This window comes from Alexandromys fortis, unplaced genomic scaffold, assembly GCF_014885135.2.
Source record: "Alexandromys fortis isolate MF-2015 unplaced genomic scaffold, M_Fortis_MF-2015_v1.1 scaffold_364, whole genome shotgun sequence".
In the NCBI taxonomy this organism is placed as follows: domain Eukaryota; kingdom Metazoa; phylum Chordata; class Mammalia; order Rodentia; family Cricetidae; genus Alexandromys; species Alexandromys fortis.
The window spans coordinates 68744-92461 of record NW_026068245.1 but is presented as its reverse complement, the minus strand read 5'-3'; the positions used below and the strand labels follow the sequence as shown (position 1 = coordinate 92461).

Genomic DNA, 23718 nt, shown 5'->3' with positions numbered 1-23718 from the left:
AAGTGAGAATGGGAACAGGAGGCATCAGGTTGGAGGAGAGTGGAGGGAGAGAGACAACTGAAATATGGGTGCATCTCAGGAATGAGCTAGAATCTTAGTGCAATGTAAACTCCCAGTGTAGGGTTAAGCCAGCCCATTGGGGCGGGCTTGCCTCGGGTGAGCTTTTACTTATAAATTGGGAGTGCAGAAGCCCGTGCAGCCCTTCCTGTTTCCTGTCCTCCGCTGGAACCTTGGTTTTGTGAGTTTGATTTTTCCATTAAAGCTGTGTATATATTTACTACAATTTGTCTGCATTAATCTATGCCATAACATTTGGCGCCCCAGGAACCCATGAGGCTGACCCTCTAACTAAGACTCCTAGCAATGGGGTACATGGAGCTTGAACTGGCCATCTCTTGTAACCTGGCAAGACTTCCATCAGAGGGACTGAGACAACAATCAAGCCACAAAACTTTCGACCTACAATTTGTGCTGCCTACAAGGTGTGCTGGAGTAAAGATGGCACCGAAATTGTGGGAATACATTGTGGGAACTGATGACTGGCCCAGTTGGATACCTAAACCATGAGAAGGTCACCCATGAGGGTGAGGACCCAGAGGTGTGGTACCCCAGAGACCTAGCATAGAGCCAAACATGAATGGTTAAAAAGTCAATGAAATGCTTCCTGATGATAGTCTGCTGTACTCATAGATTGGTGCCTAACCCAGCTGTCCTCAGAGATGCTTCACCCAGCCACTGATGAAAACACATGCAGAGACCCACAGCCAAACATTAGTGGAGTTCTGGAGTTCACGCAATCTTGTGAGAAGGATTGTGGGAGTCAAAGGGGTCAAAGACACCACAGGAAAACCCACAGAACCAACTATCCTAGGCTCATAGGGACTCACAGAGACTAAACAGACAAGCAGGGAACTTGCATGGGACCCACCTAGGCCCTATGCATATATGTTACAATTGTGTAACTTGGTCTTGTGGACTCCTAATGGTGGGAGCAGGGGCTGTCTCTGAGTCTCTAACCTGCTGGATTGCCTCATCCAACCTCAACAGAACTGCCTAGTCTCTTCATAAACATGGTTGGAAGATATCCATGGGATGCCCTCTGTTTCTGAAGAGAAAAGAGGAGGAGTCGATGCGGGGAGAAGGGAGTTGAGTAGGAGGAAATGGAATGAGAAGAGGGAGGGGAAACTTTGATTGAGGTGTAAAAACAAAATAAATGAACAACAAAAAGAATTAGAATGTCAGTTCTGCATACTTGGCATTCTCATAAGCATCAAGTCAGAAAACAGACAAAGCACAGGTAAATTTCTGTGCTCTAACACACGTGGAGCTTTATCTGTTGTTCTATGGAAAAAATAAATTCAACCTGAATGACATGCAGATCTGACATAATCTGAGTGTATTATATAAATACCATTCTGATGCACGCATGCAGGCAGGAGCATCCCAGATGGCTGTCAGCAGCGCAGAATGGCAGGTCAGACTGCTTCACAGGGAGCTGCAGGCAGACAGTCTGCACAGCCAGGATAGAGTGGAGAGGCAGCCTTCAGAACGGGGAAAGTGTCTGCTCCCTGTTCACTGGGATTAACATCCAGAATACACAAAGAAAGAAAAATCTCAAATACCCAAGTGTTCAATCCACCCGTGTCTGCAAAAGTATTGAGCAGAAGACACAAAAAAGTAGGAAACACACAATTCAGTTTACAAAAATTTCAGAATTGTAACCTGATAGAGAAAGCACAAGTTAAATTCATATGAGATTTCTTTTCAACCCATTGAGAATGGCAAATACCCAGAAAATAAATGCAACCCAGTGGGTAGGATGCAGGGGGAAGAATTCCCTCTATTTCTAGTGGGAATGGATGGAATCTAGCTACTGTGGCTATCATGAAAATTAGTATAAAGTTAGGTGAACCCAAGAAAAAATATATAGTTATCCTCTTGGCTAAGGGAAGTAGACAAAATTGCCGGGGAGAAAACTGAGATCTTGGGGGTGGGGTGGGTTGGGGATAAGGGGGGNTGTCCTTTGCTTTACAGAAGCTTCTCAGCTTTAGTAGGTCCCATTTATTCAATGTTGCCCTTAGTGTCTGTGCTGCTGGGGTTATACTTAAGAAGCGATCTCCTGTGTGTGTTCGGACTGATATTGAGGTCTTTTATCCATTTGGACTTGAGTTTTGTGCAAGGTGATAGATATGGGTCTAATTTCAATCTTCTACAGGTTGACATCCATGAAGAAGTGTTTTATTGGAAGACATTAAACATGGGAACTGATCAGCAGATGGAGGGATGATGTTTTAGAAATCACTCTGATTGTCTGCATTAGTATGCATATTGGATTGGGAAGGTGTTGAGTCACTATAATTATTAACTAATTAATTAATTAATAAATTTCCTGGTACTAGCATGATGACAGATTCTCCAGAGGGCAGGAAACAGAGGTCCGGGGCCAGCCTGAGCCGAAACATGAATTATTTCTCAGACTAGAGGGGAGGCATGGGAATAATTGAGGCACAACTTACATGACTTTATCGGGAGGGAGTTTTCAGGGATACCTCACAAAATCCTGAGTTCACATCCTGAAAAATCACCCATGTTTATTCTGCAAACAGCTTTTTATACCAAAACGTAAACTGAGGGGAAATTCATTAGCATTCTGTTTCCTAGGTAGGCGGGAGAACGAGTGTGGTCACATTCGCAGCTTTCTATGACCAACTTGTCAAGTCCTCCTGCTCCGCATGCCCGCTCCGCATGCCTGCTCTGTCATGTAGACTGAATCAACACCTTTTTCCCAGGTACCGTCCAAATTACAAAGAAGGAGCAGAGCAGCATTAGCATATCCTGACCCTTTGTTGAGGATGGCGTCAGTTTGTCTCAAAAGGCTAGGTGACCAACTTCTGTGTGGCAGGTGCAAACTGTGCCCTGAAAAATCTGTCTGCCATACAATGCACAGCCCTGCAGTAGTTTCATGAGATTCTGCACATGTGTCTCGAAGACATTAATAGATGAACAACACAGAGAGTGTTGCTCTGCTGCTGCTGAACGTTGTAGGTGAGTCTGCCCTTCTATATTACGGACAATGGAGGACATGTTGTCCCATAGTTCAGCAATAGCTCTGACTAGCATGGAACTTTTATGACGGTCTCTTCTCTCATCTTACTATGGAGTTCTGATGAAATCCACTGAAATGATGGCCAATGGTGTTTATTCACATGGCTGTTGTCCCAGGGAGGGGCCTGTGGTTCTCAGGAGGAGACTGTTCCTGGGGCATTTATGCCATGGGCATTGTTGAAATCATGTCACCTGAGGCTGCAGAACATGATCCTCACAATATGTTTTCTGACCTGTGCTGATGAAAATGTTGAAGATCTCAGATGCAGATCCTGAGGCCAGGATTTTCCAGGTGTATCAGGGCAAATGTGAAGTGGGGTACATGTATGTGCTTCCTAGTCAGCAGCAGCAATGAAACAGGCACATAGACATGAATGCGTGTGTGGAGTCTGTCTGCATGGGAAACGGGTTTCATCTCTGCTCCGTCTTACTTCCTGGTAGACACGAAGAAGCTGTGTGCTTTTATTATTGCCTTCTTGCTCCTGAAGTTTTCTCTCATCTTGTGCAGTTTGACAGAAACCAGCTGCTTTTGGAGAATAAAGCACAAGGAAGATGACGATGGAGGTTTGCAGACTGACTGTGTTTTTATTCTTTTTATGACTCCAGAACCTATAGAGGAAGATTTTTTATAATACTCTAATCAAATTTAGGTAAGTCATTAGCTTCTTCATTTCTTGCACAAATATCATGACTTAGAAGTCTGTGGTTGTGCAGAGAAACTCTGTGGCTTTCTGTCCTGCCCATCCCTCTGTAACGTTAGTAACTACAGAAATTTTTTTTCTTTATTGATCATTATTTTAATATTTTCTAATGCATTTCATTGTAGTGTGTTTTTTCCCCATTAAGTAGGCTGCCTTTTTGTCTTATTGACTGTGTCCTTTGCTTAACAGAAGCTTTTCAGGAGGTCCCATTTATTCATTATTGCTCTTATTGTCTGTGCTACTGGGGTTATATCTAGGAAGTGGTCTCCTGTGCTCATGTATTGCAGGCTACTTCCCACTTTCTCTTCTATCAGGTTCAGTGTGGTCGAATTTATATTGAGGTCTTTAAATCCATTTGGACTTGAGTTTTATGCATGGTGATAGATATGGATCTATTTTCATTCTTTTACAAGTTGACATCCAGTTATGCCAGCACCATTTGTTAAACCTGCATTCTTTCTTCCATTGTATAATTTTAGTTCCTTTGTTGAAAATCAGGTGTTCATAGGTTTGTGGATTAATATCTGGGTCTTCGATTCGATCCCATTGGTCAACATCTCTGTTTTTATGCCAATACCAAGCTGTTTTTATTACTGTAGCTCTGTAATAAAGTTTGATGTCAGGGATGGTAATGCCTCCAGAAGTTCTTTTATTGTATAGGATTGTTTTGGCTATCCTGGGCTTTTTGTTTTTCCATATAAAGTTGATTATTGTTCTCTCAAGGTCTGTGAAGAATTTTGTTGGGATTTTAATGGGTATTGCCTTGAATCTAAAGATTGCCTTTGTAGAATTGCCATTTTTATTATGTTGATCCTACCAATCCAAGAGCATGGGAGATCCTTCCATTTTCTGGTGTCCTCTTCAATTTCTTTCTTCAAAGACTTAAAGTTCTTGTCAAATAGATCTTTCACTTCCTTGGTTAGAGTTACCCCAAGATATTTTATGCTATTTGTGGCTATTGTGAAAGGTGATGCTTCTCTGATTTCCCTCTCTGCTTCTTTATCCTTTGTGTATAGGAGGGCAACTGATTTTTTTGAGTTGATCTTGTATCCTGCCACATCACTGAAGGTATTTATCAGCTGTAGGAGTTCTTTGGTAGAGTTTTTGGGGTCACTTATGTACACTATCATATCATCTGCAAATAATGAAACTTTGACTTCATCCTTTCCAATTCGAATCCTTTTGATCTCCCTATGTTGTCTTTTTGTTATTGCTAGAACTTCAAGCACTATATTGAAGAGATATGCAGAGAGTGGATAGCCTTGTCTTGTTCCTGATTTTAGTGGAATCGCTTTGAGTTTCTCTCCATTTACTTTAATGTTGGCTGTCATATTGCTGTATATTGCTTTTATTGTATTTAGATATGATCCTTGTATCACTAATCTCTTTATCATAAAGGGGGTGTTGAATTTTGTCAAATGCTTTTTCAGCATCTAATGAAATGATCATATGGTTTTTTTCTTTCAGTTTATTTATATGATGGATTACATTGATAGATTTTCATGTTGAACCAGCCCTGCATCTCTGGGCTGAAGCCTACTTGATCATAATGGATTTTTTTTGACGTGTTCTTGGATTAGGTTTGCCAGTATTTTATTGAGAATTTTTGCATCGATGTTCATGAATGAGATTGGTCTGTAATTCTCTTTCTTGGTTGAGTCTTTGAGTGGTTTGGTATCAGGGTAACGGTAGCTTCATAAAAAGAGTTTGGCAATGACTCTTCTGTTTCTATTTTGTGGAACACATTAAGGAGTATAGGTATTAGCTCTTCTTGGAAGTTCTGGTAGAATTGCGCACTAAAATGATCTGGTCCTGGTTTCTGGGTTTTTTTTTGGGGGGGGGTGTTTTTGACGACAGCTTCTATTTCCTTGTGACTTATAGGTCTTGTTCACCTGGTCTTGATTTAATTTTGGTATATGGTATTTATTTTAAAAAATGTCCATTTCTTTTAGATCTTCCAATTTTGTGGAGTACAGGCTTTTGTAGTAAGACCTAACAATTCTCTGAATTTTCTCAGTGTCTGTTGTTATGTCCACCTTTTCATTTCTGATCTTGTTAATTTGCATGTTCTCTCTCTGCCTTTTGATTAGTTTGGGTAGGGGTTTGTCAATCTTGTTAATTTTCTCAAAGAACCTGCTCTTTGTTTCATTGATTCTTTGGATTGTTTTTTGTGTTTCTATTTTGTTGATTTCAGCCCTCAGTTTGATTATTTCCAGTCTTCTATTCCTCCTAGGTGAGTCTGCTTCTTTTTTTTCTAGAATTTTCAGGTGTGCTGTTAAATCTCTAATATGAGTTTTCCCCATTTTCTTTATGTGGGCACTTAGTGCTATGAACTTTCCTCTTAGCACTGCTTTCATAGTGTCCCATAGGTTTGGGTATGTTGTGTCTTCATTTTCATTGAATTCAAGGAATGAATTTAATTTCTTTATTTCTTCCTTGACCCAGAGGTGGTTCAGTAGTTGACTGTTCAGTTTCCATGAATTTGTAGGCTTTCTGGAGGAAATTGTTGTTAAATTCTAACTTTATTCCATGGTGATCTGATAAGACACAGGTGGTTACTAATATTTTTTTTCTGTATCTTTGGAAGTTTGCTTTGTTACCATTTATGTGATCAATTTTTGAGAAAGTTCCATGAGATGCTGAGAAGAAGGTATATTCTTTTCTGTTTGGGTGGAATGTTCTATAGATGTCTGTTAAGTCCATTTGATTTATTACATCTGTTAGTTCTCTTATTTCTCTGTTAAGTTTCTGTCTGGTTGACTTGTTTATTAGTGAGAGAGGAGTGTTGAAATCCCCTACCATTAGTGTGTGTGGTTTGATGTGTGCTTTGAGTTCTAGTAATGTTTTTTTTTCATATGTGGGTGATTTTGTATTAGGGGCATAGATATTCAGGACTGCGACTTCATCCTGATGAGTATAAAGTATCCTTCTCTATCTCTTCTGATTGATTTTAGTTTGAAATCTATTTTGTTAGATATTAGTATAGCAACACCCACTTGTTTCTTAGGTCTGTTTGCTTGGAAAACCTTTTCCCAGCCCTTTACTCTGAGGTAGTATCTGTCTTTGAGGTTGAGGTGTGTTTCTTGTAAACAGCAGAATGTTTGATCCTGTTTTTATATCCATTCTCTTAACTTGTGTCTTTTTATAGGTCAATTGAGTCCATTGATATTAAGCGATATTAATGATCAGTGGTTGCTAACTCCGGTTATTTTTTTGGTGGTAGTGTTTGTGTGTTTCCCTTTTTTGAGTTGTGTTGGTGGAGGGTTGTCAGATGCTTGTGTTATTATGGGTGTTGTTGGCTTCCTTGGTTTGTGGTTTTCCTTCTAGTACTTCTTGTAAGGCTAAGTTTGTGACTACGGATTGTTTAAATCTGGTTTTGTCCTGGAATATCTTGTTTTCTCCATCAATAGTGAATGCAAGCTTTGCTGGGTATAGTAGTCTGGGCTTGCATCCATGGTCTCTTATTGTCTGCAGCAATCTATACAAGACCTTCTGGCTCTCATGGTTTCCATAGAGAAGTCAGGTGTAATTCTGATAGGTTTACCTTTATACTTATATGTTACTTGACCTTTTTCCTTTGCAGCTCTTAATATTCTTCTTTATTCTGTATGTTTTGTGTTTTGATTATTATATGGGGAGGGGATTTTTTTTGATCCAATATATTTGGTATTCTGTATGCTTCTTGTACCTTCATAGGAATATCCTTCTTTATGTTGGAAAAGTTTTCTTCTATAATTTTGTTGAATATATTTTCTGGGTCTTTGAGCTGTGGCTCTTTTCCTTCTTCTATTCCTATTATTCTTAGGTTTGGTCTTTTTATTGTGTCCCATATTTCCTGAATGTTTTGTGATGAGAATTTGTTGGATTTGCTGTTTTCTTTAATCAACGAGTTTATTTCCTCTATAGGATTACCAGCATCTGAGATTCTTTCTTCTATGTCTTGTATTCTGTTGGTTATACTTGTCTCTGTAGTTCCTATTCATTTACCCAGATTTTCCATATCCAGCCTTCCCTCAGTTTGTGTTTTCTTCATTACCTCCTTTTCATTTTTCAAGTCTTAAACTGTTTCTATTACCTGTTTGATTGCTTTATCTTGGTTTTCTTGGGTATCTTTGAGAGATTTATTCATTTCTTCTACTTTTTTGTTTGTCTTCTCCATTTCATTAAAGGAGTTTTTCACATCCTGTTTAAGGTCCTCTATTATTTTCATCATGTTACGTTTAAAGCCCATTTTTTCTACTTCTTCTGGAATAGCGTGTTCAAGTCTTCTTGTTGCGTGATCCTTTTATTCTGGTGTTGTCATGTTGCCTTTCAGGTTGTTGGAGGAATTCTTGCATTGGTGTCTGCCCATCTCTTCCTTCAAATGCAGCCAGGAGAGTCTTGTCGTCTTGGTCCAATCTTTGCTGTGAATGACTGTGTACTTGGGGATTTTCTTGGTCTGGCCTCTCCTAGGGCCCCTCGGCACTGGAGCCAGTTGTGCTGGTGGATCTAAGGACCCCGCAGATGGAAAGGAGTGCCCTCTGGCTGGATCTCCTCAGTGCAGGAGCAGGATCTGTTCCTGGTTCAAGGACCTTCTAGACAGTAGGGCAGGCTTGGGGGAGGCAGGGTTGTGTGGAACAAAGAAGCCCCTGCAGCAGGAACTGGAGGTGCCCTTGACTCCTTTCTGGACCATCTGCCGGGGTGGGGGAGCACCCACTCACCTGTCTGAGTCGATCTCAGCACAGGAACAGGGACTCCTGGTAGTCCAAGGACCCGGCAGACAAAAGGGCAAACTTGAGGGGGGGCAGGGTCATGTGGAACAAAGAAGCCCCTGCAACAGGAGCTGGAGGTGCCCTGCACTCCCTTCTGGTGATCTTCTGGCCTGGCGGTCACACACTCACCCCTCTGGGTGGATTGCCTCAGCGCAGGAGCCTTGACCTGCCCTCTTTAGAGTCCCTAAAATTGCTTTGAGAGTGCAACTGAGGTTGTGAGAGTCTATGAAAAGCATAAGTTGTTTTCAACATGAGCTGAAGATATTTTGAACAGGTTCTTTGCTGGCTGGCTGGCTTTTTCTGAAAATTCCTTTATTGAACAGGATTTATTTAGATGTCCTGGGGTTTGTTTTTCCATATTATGTGGATTTCATATAGCCATTCTTTTGAGGTTTGTGAAGAATTGAGTTGGGATTTTGATAGGGTTGCACTGAATCTTTAGGTTGCTTTTGGCAAGATTGTCATTTTTACTATATTAATCCTACTTATAAATATGCATGGGAGATCTTTCCATTTTCTGTTATGTTCTTCAATTTCTTTCACATGTTTGGTTAGAGTTTCTCCAAGATATTTTATGTTATTTTGGATATTGTAAAAAGTGTTCTTTCTCTGATTTGTTCTTCAGACTGTTTATCCATTGTATATAGGATGGATGACTGTGAATTTTTAAATTAATCTTGTATCCCACCACATTAGTGAAAGTGTTTAACATCGGTAGGAATTCCCTAGTAGAATATTTGTGGTCACTTATGTATAGTATCATATCATCTGCAAATAGTGAAAGTTTGACTTCTTCCTTTCCAATTTGTATCTCCTTGATCTCCTAAGGGAACTACCAAATGTTAGGACAAAACTGATGTATGAATGGGGGCAGTCAAGAGCATGATGGGGAAAATCCATAGAGATCTTACCCAAGCTAGTGGGAGCTCACAGATTATTGACTGACAGCTGGTGAACCTGCATGGTACCAAACAAGACCCTCTGAATGTGTTCATACAATCCTCCTCTCTCTCTTTAACAGATCTCCATGAGTGCAGACCAGTCCTTGGCAGAGGTCACTGCATGAGCTTCCATCAGTTATTCGATGTAGGTTATCTGATGACAGTTTAGTCAGTATTTTGAGAAGGTATTTTCTTTTGTGTTTAGGTGAAATGTTCTATAGATACCTATCCAATTTTGTAGTTCCCATATTTCTCTGTTTATTTTCTATCTGGCAGACTTGTCCCCTGGTGAGAGTGGACTATTGAAATTTCCCACTATTAGACAGTAGAATCTTATGTATGATTTAAGTCTAAGTAATGCTTCTTATAAAAATGTGGTCCCCTTGTATTTGGGGCATAGATGATCTGAATTGAGATTTTGTCTTGATGGATTCTTTTTTCTTGTGATGAATATGAAATGTTCTTTCTCAGCTTGAATCCTATTTTGTTATATATTAGGATAGTTACACCAGCTTGTTTCTTAGGTTTTGCTGGCTATAGTAGCTTGTCTGGCATCTGTAGTCTCTTAACATCCACAAACATCTGTCCAGGACCTTCTGGCTTTCATAGTCTCCATTGTAAACATGGGCATAATTCTAAAGGTGAGCCTCTATTTGGTATTTGGTTTTTCTTCTTGCAGCTCTTAGTATTCTTTTTTCACTCTGTATGTCTAGTGTTTTAATTACTATGTCTTGTGGTACTTTTTTTTTTTTTTTTTTTTTTGGTCAAGTCTATTTGGTGTTCTGTAAGCTTTTTGTACCTTNTTTCTTTTTTGTTTGTTTGTTTTTTGTTTTTTTTTTTTTCAAGACAAGGTTTCAAGGTTTCTCTGTAGCTTTGGTGCCTGTCCTGGAACTAGCTCTTGTAGACCAGGCTGTCCTCGAACTCACAGAGATCTGCCTGTCTCTGCCTCCTGAGTGCTGGGATTAAAGGTGTGTGCCACCACCACCTGGCAATGTGTAACTCAGGCTGGCCTCGAACTCGTGATCCTCCTGCCTCTGCCTTCTTTAGCAAATTCTACCAGCATGTGCCACCACAACCAGAAGCCCCTGTAAGCTTCTTGTATCTTCAAAGGCATGTCTCTCTTTAGGTTGCAAAAGTTTTCTTCTATGCTATGATTTTGTTGAATATAAATTCTGTGCCTTTGAGCTGGAATTATTGTTCTTCTATCCCTATTACTCATAGGAAGGAGGGAGAATATGAACAAGGAAGTCAGGACCACGAGGTGTTGGTCCACCCACTGAAACAGTGTGCCTGCGCTAATGGGAGCTCACCAAATCCAGCTGGACTGGGACTGAATGAGCATGGGATCAAACTGGACCCTCTGAATGTGGCTGACAACTGGGGAAGACTGAGAAGCCAATGATATGGCACTGGGTTTTGTCTCTACTGCATGGACTGGCTTTTTGGGACCCTAGTATTTGGATGCTCACCTTCCTAAGCCTGGAGGGAGGGAGGAGTGCCTCGGACTTCCCACAGGGCAGGGTACCCTGCCCTCTCTTAGGACTGGAGGAGGAGGGAGAGGGGGAGTGGAGAAGTGGGAGGAGGGAAGTGGAAATTTTGAATGGTATTATTTATAAAGTAATAAAAAATATGTAATAATCTAAAAAAAACGAGCAATCGGAAATCATGTCCGTGCTCTCACAGATGCTGTTGATGACTTCTTGGCTGTCTCTGAGAATCACGTTTTGGAGCATGTGACCAAGTGTGTCATTGCTCTTCAAGAGAAAGATGTGGATGGGCTGGACCGTACTGCTGGTGCCATTTGAGGCCGGGCAGCCTGAGTCATCCATGCAGTCACCGCAGAGATGTACAACTATGAGCTAGGAGTTTACACAGATAAGGTTCTGGAAGCCACCAAGCTGCTCTCCAATACAGTCATGCCATGGTTCACTGAGCAAGCGGAAGCCCTTGGCTCAGACCCAGCCCAGCCTATGGATGAGAATGAGTTTATCGATGCCTCCCATCTGGTATACGATGGTACCTGGGACATTGGGAAAGCAGTGCTGATGATAAGGACCCCCGAGGAACTGGATGACTCTGACTTTGAGACGGAAGATTTTGATGTCAGAAAAGGACAAGCGTGAAGACAGAAGTCGACCAGCTGATAGCTGGACAAAGTACCCAGGCGATCATGGTTCAGTTTCCTTAGGAGTAAAAAGCAAAGATTGCAGAACAGGTGGCCAGCTTCTGGGAAGAAAAGACCAAGCTGGATGCTGAAGTATCCAAAATGGGATGACAGTGGCAATGACATTATCGTGCTGGCCAAGCAGATGTGCATGGTTACGATGGAGACAACCACTTCACCTGAGGCAAGTCACTCAAAAACACACCAGACAGCGAAACCCTGTCTCGAAAAACCAAAACCCAACCAACCAACCAACCATCAGATGTGATCGGTGCTGCGGGATCCAGGTGTCGAGGCGGGATCCATGGTGGAAAAGCTTGGCCGAACAGCCGCAGATAATTGCTCAGACTGCCTGCAAGCAGGACCTGCTTGCCTACCTTCAGCACACTGCTCTCTACTGCCACCAGCTCAACATCTGTAGCAAAGTCTGAAGTGCAGAACCTGCCTTGGTAGAGAGCTTGTTGTCCCCGGGGTGGACAGAGCCATGTCCCTGTAAACCAAGTCTCCACATCTGTTGTGGCTTCTGGCAAATGGTTTTCTTCCTGACCTTTCATTTGGCCACATGACCAACTAAGGGAAGACGTGCTGTGGTATGTGTGACATTCTGCCCGCTGATGCTCCCCACTAGAGCCTATTCCCTAGAGGCAGCCCCTGCCTGCAGAGACCCTGCCTGCTGAGACCCAGCCTGCTGAGACCCAGGAGGAATACATGAAGGAACCTTGGAGACAGCAGCGGGAGCCAAGTCCTGGTGACACAGGTGACATTCAGGCCAATGATTAGGAGACGTGACAGTAATTGGTTTTGAAACCCAAAGTGGCTGTGATTCCTCAATGATACATAGAAATTACAGAATTCATTCAAAAAAAGAATTTGTTGTTTAATTTTTTTGATTGATGAATGTATCATCTATCGTATCTTCTGTGCCTAAGTTGACATATCCATATTCAGATGTGTCTGTGTCAATAAGCAGAGGTGATATTACCAGCCAGATTCCACAGAGAACAAGCTGAACCAGGGTACAGATGGGAATGAGAAAGTTAGATGTCCCTGATACCTGGAGCAGTGAGCTTGAAGGCCAGGACTACAGTACTTGTCTTTGCCAAGACAGTAGACATAGCAACTGACAAAGACTCCAAATGTGGTCTGCTTCAGGGCGCAGGTGACTATGTCCGGATGCCCAATGAAGAGCAGTGAGCAGAGGATACAGAAAGCGGTGAAAACCAGCAGGATGTGGCTGAGGATGCAGTTATTGGCCTTTACAAAGGGAGTGTCATTGTACTTTACAAACACACCAAGAACAAGAGCTGCGAGGGCAGAGAGACACAGGGACATGAAGGCCAGTGTCATCCCCAGCGGGTCTTCAAAGCCAGAAAGGAGACATGTCTTTGCAGCCGTGTGTGTGCTGCGTGTTAGGATACTGGTCATCTGGACGTCTCACACACTGCTCCATATCTGCTGAAGGACATTGACAAGAAACCGTCATAAAATTTCATCTTTATATACTTAGCCATTTAGTATCTGTATTAATCAGTGGATACTTCAATTAACCATTTAGGTTTCCAGTAACACTTGTCTTCCTTGTTGCTGTAGGGTCAGTGAGGCAAGGCTGCTCCAGAGCAGTCCATCCCTGGGGCTGGAGCAATCACCTCACGATAAAGCGAGCTGAGAATTGATGGGTATTCTTGTTTATTATCTTTCTTATTCATGAAAGTTTTTTAAAATAAGAAAAGTACTTGGTTTCTTGCTCCATTAGAAATGGAAATTTAAAACATCCCATGTTAATTTTTCAATGTTAAATTATTATGTACAGATCTGTGGACAGAGTGAGTATGGACACCATATGCTCATAGATTTGAATGCTTTGTACCAGGGAGTGGCGCATTGAAAAGATTTGGCGTCTTATTGGAGTAGGTGTGGCCTTGTTGGATGGAGTGTGTCACAAGGATGGGCTTTGGTTTCTCAAAAGGGGAAGCCAACCCAGAGTCCTTATCTTCCTGCTGCCGGAGGGTCCGAGGGCAGAACACAGAGCTGCTTCTCCACACCCATGCCAGTGTCTGTGCTGTGCTGACATGATAATGGACTAAACTGAAAGCAAGCACCAGCTAAATGGTTTATTTTGTAATGTTGTCATGGGCATGCTTTCTCGTCACAGCAATATAACATAGACTATATATTAAGATACTAGGGAGTGGGATATTGCTATAAAAGATCTGACCATGATTCTAGTTGGCAGACTGTAGACACTGGGACTCTGGATTAGGAAAGCAGTTGAAGGCTTTAAGTGAGGCTTAATAAAGCATACTAACAGGAGCATGGAAGACAGTCCTGGGGGACATTTGAACTGTGGGCACACAGCTGAAACATTCTCAGAGGGGAAGAAGAGTAGTAAAAAAGTAGTAATTGCCTAGAGACATTTTTAATATTTTGGCAAAGAATATGGTTGATTTTTTCCCCTTGTCCAAAGCATCTGCCTGAGGTTAATTTGAGGGTTTGGATTAAGAGCATTGGCTGAGAAAATTTTAAGATAGCCACTCAGTGTTCACGCTCTCATGTGGCTGTTCATGGTCACTCTTACAAACCTATAATGAAAAAAAAAACCTAGGTGAGCAAAGAAAATTACAAATTGTACAGTTTAAGAAAAGATGGCGCACCAGGAAGTGCAGTGGAGCGAATTTCAGAGCTCAGGGAGAGAAAGCTTTCAGGAAAGCCGGATGCTGAATGGCATAGATGGAGTGGCAGCCTCAGGGCAGGAACCCACTGATGTATGGAAATAAAGTCCAGAAAAAACTTTACACAGTGAAGTAAATCATAAAACATAGAAAAAAATTAAAAATGTATTTGAGAAAGGGGACCAAGTTTCAGCCTTACGTAGAAGACATCTGAAGATTTGGCCACATGGTTCTGACAGTGAATAATGAAAGAAGGACTGTGGACTCTCCCTCCATGGCTAAGAAAAGCCACTAGACATGGTATTTGTCACAGGTGTCCCCGCATGAAGGCCAGGAGGGGCCACTGAGTGAAGCTGTGAAGGTGAAGCCCAGACTTTATTGGAAATCCCAAGGTATTGTAGAGCCATAGGCATGGTATACCTGCCAAGAAGAGGTGCTGACATTTTGAACCAGTGCAAGAGAGGTTTGTTGCAGTCAGTAAAACAGAAAGGAATTGCAGATCCGAAGTGCTTTGACATCAGATATGGAGATGTGGAATTTGCATCACCTCAACAATTGATGTAAGTATTTGGGAAAAAGGACATTACTTTTTCCACTAAGTTTTATTCCTTTGATGTCTGATTGTCACTACTCACATGTGTATTAGAAGAAAAAAGAAAATCCGAACTATCCATCAATTTTGAACACATCACAAAATATAGATTTCTCAACATATTTAAAATTTACACATACATATAATGTACTTGTACTTAATCTACATTTCTAATGCTTTTGCTATTGGCTTGAGACTGAAAGGGACATGTCAAAGTGTTTCAAGTGAGGCTATGGTAGATGCTGAAGGGAGAAATGAAGGGGATGAAAATAACTTTCAATTATTTAAGTATTTTCTTACATTTACACAGTATGCCTAAATGTTTATCCAAGTTTGTATGTGTGAGTATTTTTGCATGTCAATGTGAGCACACTTGGATTTCTGCATGTATTTGCAGTTCAGAGACTTTTTTTTCCATCAGGTGTTTTTCTTCATTTCTTTGATGTTTCCAACTATACATTCCAAGATAGATAGCATCCAAAATTATTTATATTCTGGATGCTTCCCGTATCTGTTGGCAGGGTGTGATTGCTGAAGAACACTGCCACATTTTTATGTGTATTCTTGAGATCTGCACTTCTATTTTAATCTTAATAGTAAATGCTGCATTCTATAAGCCAGTCCCCAAAAGTTTAAACACATTTCATTAATAACGATAAGAGCCTGAACCTCTGGTGTTTGTCAGGGAGCACACAAACACACACCTGTCTCATTGAAAACCTCATTCTCTGGGCCCATCTGAGACCATTAGTCCTATCCAAGTCCATGTAAAATAAAGCAGCAAAGAGACCATGGCATGGGGCAAACATGTATCCTTGTGTGCTATCTGGTAGACATGGAAACTGGACATTGTCAATCAGGATAGGATTAAATTGTCCAAAGAAAATCTGAAGGATGAAGTACAGAAGAAGGAATGTGAGTAATATGATTGACAGGAAGTTCATTCTTAGATATGAGTAGTGTTACTCACCATCCAGGGCTCCTATCAGGGACAATAAAATCACCTTGTAAATGTTGTGTATTTGTCCTATTGGATTTTAGAATATTTCAGAGAAGTCTGAATGCTTTACAAAACTTTTTGCATGTTTTCCCCATTCTTATATTCTTGTAATACAAGAAAATGTTGACATATCAATATCTGATTCCTTAATCCTTCAGAATTAGAATATGTAGAACAGCACACACAAACCCATGCTACCCATTCATTCTCTGTAGGGACTTGGATTGGAATAGAAAAAAACTGTTGCCTCTATTTTTACCACACAGTCTCACTGCTGGAGACCTGGCATAGGTTGCCAATTTTATATATGTAGTTCTTTATGGTCCTGTAAGTTCTACAATACACACAGATATTCCACAGTCATAATTAAGAATTTTTGAGACGTTATTTTGTAGTGAAGTTAGTTGATTATTTCCAATGTTTCAAAACACATAGCAGTAGGGAAGGAAAATAACAAAGACATATTGGGTAAAAGATAAAGGTTCCTGTTGATCTCATCAGTAGCAAAAACCAATGTCAGAAAAAAATCTTGTGTTTCCATGTTGTTATTCTAAAAGAAGACACATGAGCATCATGGAGGATGTTGCAAACATAAAATTTTCAAAGCAACTGAAGTAAACCTTTTTACATGACCCTTTTAAATTTCTCTATTAATTGTTTTTCCTAATGTAAGGGCACAGAAGAAGAGATATTTAAAACTGAAAGCATTTTCAGAATTCATCTAAATAGATCATTCTGATATAAGACTTTTTATCTTTGTGAAATCCTTAAAGAGCTTGTGTGAGCTCTGAATCCCCTATTCATTCAACCTGCTATATATTTGTCTAGGGATTCTCATTTTAGAGAAGCATTAAAAAGCAATATATCTAATTGATGGCACCATATCCTTTAACTATTAAATGATAATTATCAAAGGATTAAATTTAACAGATTTTATTAATTAAATATTTTACTCATATATAGAAAGAATCTTGATCATGTTGAGTATATCAAAAGTTGTACAACAGATCCTGGCCCACAATCTTCACTAGAAGACCCCTGCTCTACCTAGGCCACACTGATATTAGTAATCCCAGTCCCCAACAGCAATGCCTCACCTGGGCTCATTATTATGGCACACAACCCAGCAGAAATATTCCTCTCTATGGAAACCAAGGTGTACTAGGAATCCCAGAACACTCCCACTCCACCAGTGGCCATGCCAGTACCATTCACTGCCACAGGCTGCAACATCACCCTGTCTTCTGACATACAATCCCGGTAGAAGACTCCTGCTCTACCAGAAGTCACACAGGTAATAGAAACTGCAGGTAAGATACTACCTACAACCCACTAATATCCCTTAAATCTCACCCAGAAATTCCCAATAGCACCTTCTCTCTTGGCTCCATATTCCAGTCCTAACTCTGGCAGAAGACCCCCACTCCACCAGAGGCTGATGCGGGAGTGTCATATCAATCTGTTGATTTCATTGGTTAAGCAATAAAGAAACTGCTTGGCCCTGATAGGGTAAAACATAGGTGGGAGGCGTAAACAGAACAAAATGCTGGGAGGAAGAGGAAGTGAGCTCAGGCTTGACAGTACTGCTCTCTGGAGCAGAGACGCCAGGTTCCTCTCTCCCAGGCAGCTCCGACCCAGGATGGACATAGGCTAGAATCTTCCCGGTGAGCGCACCTAGCGGTGCTACACAGAGCATTAGAAATGGGCTAAATTAATATGTGACAATTAGCCTAGAAGAGGCTAGATAGAAATGGGCCAAGCAGTGTTTAAATGAATACAGTTTGTGTGTTGTTATTTCGGGCATAAGCTAGCAGGCGGCTGGGGTGCTGGGGATGCAGCCCCACCGCTCCAATTACTACAAGAGGCCATGCTGGTATTAAAAACTCCAGGTACGTGGAGGCCCATACTGGTAACCAGAATCCCAAAAGCTCACAGAATGTTCCCAGAATTCCCAAAGAAAAGGAAGCCTTCTAAATTGCATAGGCTACTCAGGCCACCAAAACGCCAGCTGAGTCTCATTAGTAGACCTTGAAAACTGTACAGCGGTCATCAGAACCACAGGCCATTCAGTCCAGAAGACAAGAGAGGAAACAGAAAGCAAGGGAGAAAACATCCAAAAAATCCAGGCAACAAAGATAAACTCAGAAATTAGCATTTAAACTAATAGCTCCAAACCCACATGACTAGAGGTCAGAATAAGAGCACAACACCACCCAGGGAACATGGCGCCCCACCAGAAATCCTGCTACAGATAGTCTTGGGTCCAGCACAGTGGAAACTCAAGGAAACGGCCTTAAATACCAGCCTAAGATGGTAGATGCCCTTTAAGAGAAAATGAGCAAATTTCTTAAAGAAACCCAGGAAAACACAAACAGGTGCAGGAGATGAATAAAACCATTCAAGATCTTAAGATGGAAATAGAAAGAATAAAGAAAACACAAACTGAGGGAATCCTGGACATGGAAAATACAGGTTATTAAACAGGAGCTATAGGAGGAAAGAGAGAATCTCAAGCATAGACAATATAATAAAAGAAATTGATACAGTGTCAAAAAATTGTTAAATATAAAATCTTCTAACACAAAACATCCAGGAAATCTGGGGTACTATGGAAGGGCTAAACCTGAGAATAATAGGTATAGAAGAGGTAAGATTCACAGCTCAAAGCCCCAGAAAATATCTTCAATAAAATTATAAAAGAAAATTTTGATGGAGGAAGGTCATTGGTTAATTATAATAAAGAAACTGCTTGGCCCTCAGAGGTTAAAAATAGGTGGGAGGAGTAAACAGAACAGAATGCTGGGAGGAAGAGGAAGTGAGCTCATACGCTATGCTTCCCCTCTCTGGGCCAGACACGATGAAGCAAGCCGCTAGGTCAGACATGCTGAATCTTTCCCGGTAAGCGCACCTAGTGGTGCTACACAGAATATTAGAAATGGGTTAGATCAATATGTAAGAGCTAGCTAATAAGAGGCTGGAACTAATGTGTTTAAAAGAATACAGTTTGTGTGTTGTTATTTCAGGTAAAGCTAGCCGGTGGCTGGGAGCTTTGTGGCAGGAATGCAGCCCGCAGCTCCTACAACAAAATTTTACTAACCTAAGGAAAATGCATATAAAGGAACAAAAAGCATACAGAACACCAGTTTTGACCAAAAAGGACAGTCCTCCAGCCATACAATAGTCAAAACACTAGACATACAGAACAAAGAAAGACTGTTAAAAGGCACAAGGGAGAAATGGTCAAGTAACACAGAAAGGCAGACCTATCAGAACTTAACCCAACTTCTCAATGGAGACTAAAAATACCAGCTCAGAATACTATTCCCAGCAAAACTTTCAGTCACCATAGATGGAGATGGAGAAAGCAAGTATTCTGTGACAGAGGATCTATCTACAAACCCAAACCTACAGATGATGTTAGGAGAAAAACTCCAACGTAAAGAGGTGCCTCACTGACTAGGTCCCTGCAGGCTTGTATTGTGCACACAAGAAACCTTGCTTTTGGCTTTCAGTGAGTCATCTCCCTGGTGGTCTTTTAGGGTCCCCACGGACTGGGCATAACATTTGGGGGCTTGTCTGGGATCCCCAGATACCCCATCGGGACCCCTGACTTCAAAGGTTTATTCTAATCAACTGTGGTTAAGTCTGTGTTCGAAGTCTTGTCTGTCTTAACATCTGTTTTTTGTTGGCTCTGATCTCATAATCTGAACAGGTCAATATGTCCTGATGGACATGTTAGAGGGCTGACTGGAGAAATCAGGAGATGTCCCCTTTCCTCGTTTGGATGGGTGTTTTGCATCTGAGACCATCCTGCCAGGAACTCAGTTGGGCCCCATCTGTAACTCTGAATCTGAAGTCTCTGGGGATCAGGTAGCCTTACTGAATGGCTCCCATCCCATCTGTATAAATTTTGGTCTTGTGGAGGCCAAATCTCCAGGCTCTCAACAAACCAGACCATCTGATACCCGTGGGAGTCTGTTTTGGCCCTTGTCTAACTGCTGTGTTTGTCAATCTTGTGTGTTCTATCTTTGTATCTCTGTTAATGACTGACTTGAATGGACAGACCTTTCCTTCCACCTAATCCGACTGCACCCCCTTCTTCTTTGCAAGTTTCCCCCTAAAAACTCCCATGCTGCATGCCACTCTGCCCCCACTTCCCATGCTGGTGGATCGGTTCCCTCGGCCTGCCCTAGGGGCTGTGGGCCTTGACTTCCAGCCATGCCTGACCAAGGTTTGGCTCCACAGGCCAAGGTCACTGGCTATAGGTGTTAAGCTGCAGTGGCCATGTTGTGACACTATAGCCAGACTTCCCTCCACCAGAGCTGCGGTGGTCATTCAGATCTAGTGGGTTATAAATGTCTGTTATAGTCTAGAAGGGCTGGTTACAAATTACTATTGGTTAGGGTGTGGCAAAAAAAAAAAAAAACTATTGTTAGTCTCAAATGCTTCACAGTGGTACATGATTTTATGTGATGTAAATTTATAGTTATTTTTTGTTACAGTATACAAATGTTTTTGTTTTTAGTAGCCATACACTGTATTATATACTACTGAGGAAAATCATAAAAAAGACTTTGGTAAGAGTTTTTATGTTGTCTGAAAAGTGAGAAAGACTTTAGTAAAAAGTGAGAAAGACTTGGGTATGTTGTCTGCAAAGCAAGGGAGAAAGCAGGAGACTGAAAGAATGAAGAGAGGAAAGATGGACTGAAGGTTTTAAAGGTTATAGGAGGTCAGCAGGGATGTGAACTATGTTGGTTGTGGTTTCCTATACCTGCGAATGCCGAATATGCTTGTTTTGTTGAAAAGTTTGTCTATGTAAGTTTTCTTGCGAGCATGGAGCTGAGACAGAAATGGTTTAGATATTTTAGTCGTCTCTGCCACCCATCACTGCTGTGGCCACATTTATGGGCCTGACCTCAGAATTTATCACTGAGCTCTGGTTACTGGATTTGGGTTAGCAGAAATTGAGATGACTTTTTGGTATAAATAATGTTAAAAGTATTTTATGCTGTTCTTTATTGAAAATTTTATACTAAAAATTGTACTTTGCTCTTCCAGCTAGAATTTGTTAATTTAAGAGTCATCCAGGTGATAATGGTTATCAAGACATAAAGGGATCATAAGAAACAGCTGAGGCTGACAAATGCATGACAGGATTAGCAGTTGCATGAATGGACATTAACAGTTTTAGAAATGCCAGTTCCAGGTGATAGGCACCAGAAGTACCAGCTACATTGAAATAGAGTAGGTGGAGATCTAAAAGACAGACTATGTATACGGCGTCGAAGATGGAGCAAAAGAGGTACTTTATTTTTGATATTGCAGGAAGACATTTAAGAGATTTTAATTTTTTAAATTTAAGTTAAAACCATGGGACATTTGTGCTTATAAAATGTTTTATATTGTTAATGTTTGGACTTAATAAAAGGCTAAAAATTAGGTCAGAGGCATAAGACAATGACCTAAGCAGTCTGGCAAAGGGTTTGATATAATTTCTAAGGCCATTGAGTCTTGACCCTTTGGTGGTTTAAAAAACAAACAAACAAAATAAACAAAAAACCTTTTTACAGGGGTAGCCTAGGACCACCTGCATGTCAGATGTTTGCATTAAGATTCATAGCAATGACAAAACTGCCGTTGCAACGTAACAATGGGAAAGTATATTAAAAGGTCAAACCATTAAAAGGTTGAAAATCAGTGGCTTAAAAAAGGCATCTCCTTGCTCAAGGTCTATTCAGGATTAAAAATGTATGTTTAGCCTCCTTGTCTTTGCTAACTTTGTTGTGTTTAAGCTATTTAAATAAACTGAGTCATAGGGTTTTTTTTTTTTTTGTATTGATACTAAAGGGAATATCAGTTGAAAAATGGTTGTTTTCTAAGGCTCACACTTGAGATAAAACTACAAAGTTCTTTTCCCAAGGCCAAGCATTTGGATAAAGCTCCCAGTCCCTCAGGTTGCTTGGAGAATGTTCTTCCTCCTTTCTCACCTCTGGCAAAGGGAACTTGTGGCTCTTCCCCAACAGTGGCTGTGTGGCTGCTCTGCCTTAGAACTTGTCAAGGGCAATGCTAGCCCCTAGGCTCCCCCCACCCCCACCCGTTCCCATTTTGTCCTGGGACCTTTTTTTGTGCCTTTGTATTAACAGATAAATACAAACTTGCTCTGTTTTTACCCTCAGAATGACTCCTTATTAGCTTCAACTCAAAATCATTATTTTTCAAGGCTAAACCTGACAGAATGTAAAGTTTTAGTCTTATAAAAGCTGCTAACTTAGGAAATACCAGCTAGTCAGTCATCCTTAAAGTACTGATAAGGGATAAGTAATGACAGGGATAAGCCTTATTTAGTTCCCTGTATATGCTTTCAAAGTCAATCAAGTAACTAGAAACAAAGTTTGTCCAATCAGATATACCTCAGTAGCCCTCATACTTCAGAGATTCTCAGAATATGGCATTTAAAATAATGATCAAAAAGCTTATATTAGACTCCAAGATCCTAGCAGTAACCCAAGGTCTCCAAAGATTATGGGACACCGTGATGTCTCCACCTGGATTATGATGATGCCGACCACTGGGCCATAAGCTCCAGTGCAACACCAGTGCCAGACCCAGGCCAGACTGTAGACACACAGACAGCAGGACAGGAGAACTGACTGCATCACCTTTGCCTAGACAAAACAAGGTCAGTCTTTTCCATTCCCTCTTCCACAGGGAACACAGATCACCTTATGGGCCTGGCTAAGACTGTAAGATTGCTGTTCTGGATACTTCTGCCTCCAGTGCTATGGAGACCTGGGTATGGCTAACTGCGTACAGACTCTGGTCCCTGTTATTTTGAATAGATTTGGAAGTTGCTTGTTCTGTACTCAGGTATAATTTATTTATCCTTTAGGATCTCTGATAGTATTGATGGCTAGGCCAGCTGTAATGTTGTCAGTTTAGCAGCAGCAGGCATCCAGATCCTTCCACAAAGCTATAGCCAGGTCATTAGCTCATTTTATAGATACAGAAATCAAAGCTTGCTTTGTCAAAAGATACTAGGTCTCTTGACTAAAAAAAAAATGTTTGAAGGGTCTAAAAAGTGATTTGAGATGTAAATACAGGTTAAGATATGGAAAATGTTTCTGATTTCTTTCCCCTTCTATGGTATGGTTCTGACAAGCTGATAGGGCAATGACTACTTACTGTCTGGATCTCAGGCTCAAGATTTTAGATTCATTCTGGTTGTCATTTAACTATGAACTTAAAGGTGTTTCTCATCAGGCCAGAGACATCTCTGTCCAATCCATACCTGGCTCTCTGGACAGCAGAAAAATATACATGCTTCTAACCAAAATTTGTAGTTTTTGCTAGGCCTCAAAGGTATGAGTCTATGCCTGCTGTTTACAGATTTCCATTCTCTGCTTTTATCTCTGATACAGATTTCAATATGGGCTTAAAAGTTTCAAATGTATTATTTTTCCTTAAGTACATAAATTTTAACATCTGTTCCTAGTTTAAACTTATCTCAATAGGTTTCCACTTAGCTGGCAGCTACATCTAAGCATCAGTCCTGACTACAACCTGCTCCAAATGACTGCGAGCCCTGGCCTTGCTGAAAGCTGATGTGGACCAGGGTAGCTGATGTGAGTGCTCCCTGTCTCTTCAGCAGAGTCTGAGAACCAGATGCTTCTGACGAGTGCCCCAAGGCACTCCTTACCTTCGGCGACCCTTGGGCCCTGATGACAACGCCCCCATCAGCTTGAAGTAGCTGCAGAAAGAACACATCATCCCATGTTCCCTGCCCAGGATAGGTTGA

General features: G+C 41.2%; 2 pseudogenes; one reads left to right on the top strand and one right to left on the bottom strand.

The window, feature by feature from the left end:
• Positions 1–2999: 2999 nt before the first annotated feature.
• On the top strand, positions 3000–12158 carry LOC126494042 (catenin alpha-1-like; annotated as a pseudogene).
• A 381-nt stretch (positions 12159–12539) lies between these two features.
• On the bottom strand, positions 12540–21890 carry LOC126494041 (vomeronasal type-2 receptor 116-like; annotated as a pseudogene).
• Between the last annotated feature and the right edge of the window lie 1828 nt (positions 21891–23718).